The sequence below is a fragment of the Microtus ochrogaster genome, chromosome 17 (genome assembly GCF_000317375.1).
Source record: "Microtus ochrogaster isolate Prairie Vole_2 chromosome 17, MicOch1.0, whole genome shotgun sequence".
Lineage (NCBI taxonomy): Eukaryota > Metazoa > Chordata > Mammalia > Rodentia > Cricetidae > Microtus > Microtus ochrogaster.
Genome location: NC_022019.1, coordinates 13,713,164 through 13,714,202, shown reverse-complemented (window position 1 = coordinate 13,714,202; position 1,039 = coordinate 13,713,164).

Genomic DNA, 1,039 nt, shown 5'->3' with positions numbered 1-1,039 from the left:
TAGACCAGGCTGGCCTCGAACTCACAGAGATCTGCCTGCCTCTGCCTCCCGAGTGCTGGGATTAAAGGCGTGCGCCACCACCGCCCGGCTAGGATTCTTATTAGCTAACATTACATAATAGCACACACAGCCTTCAGATCCGAATGGGCACTCATCAGGTGAGAGAGAGCGCGCGCTTGCGCACGCGAGCCATCACAGATCTTGTCAGATGGGAAGGTGCTGAAGGAAAAGACCCTTCATCTCCTGGGAAACTAAGGGAATATCATGAGTTCACAGGGTCCTGGGGTAGGGAGGCAGGGGAGTCCCATGCCATGTAGACCTAGCTTACAGGACAGGAATCCCAAAGCAGGAGGGAATTGACAGTGAAGTTAGAATTCTAGGTTGTCTTGGACCTGGGGGTGTAAGTGGGGTGGGGGTGGGTACTAGACTGGGTTGGACTGGATTGAGCTAGGCTCAGCTAGGCTGGGCTAGGTTGGGCTAGGCTGGGCTAGGCTTGGGGGCGGGGGCGTGACGACGGGGACACAACTAAGGCCACTGCAGAGAGGACTGCTGCAGGCCGACTTCAGGGAGCCCAGTTTCAGGGGAAGAGAGGGGCAGTCGTCCAGTTGTAGGGTCTACAGTAGTAGCTCTCAACCCCTCCTGATGCTGCAAACCTTTAATACAGAGTACAGTTCCTCGGGCTGTGGTGACCCCCAACCATAAAATGACTTTTGTTACTACTCCATAATTGTAGCTTTGCTGCTGCTATGAATCATAATGTAGATGTTTTTGGAGATAGAGGTTTGCCAAAGGGGTCACAATCACAGGCTGAGAACCTCTGGCCTATAGCCTAACACTGGGTATTGAGATTAGAGACACAAGCCACCAGGCCCACAGCCTTAGCCTGATTTCTTTGGATAATCCCTTTCTTGTTTCTTTTATCTATTGTTATACTCTCTTTAATTTGTTCTCACATCCTATATATTTTAACTGTGGCCAGTTGGGAACTTTATCCGAAAAGGGTTAACACTGTTCACAGAGTCTACATTGTATCATGTTT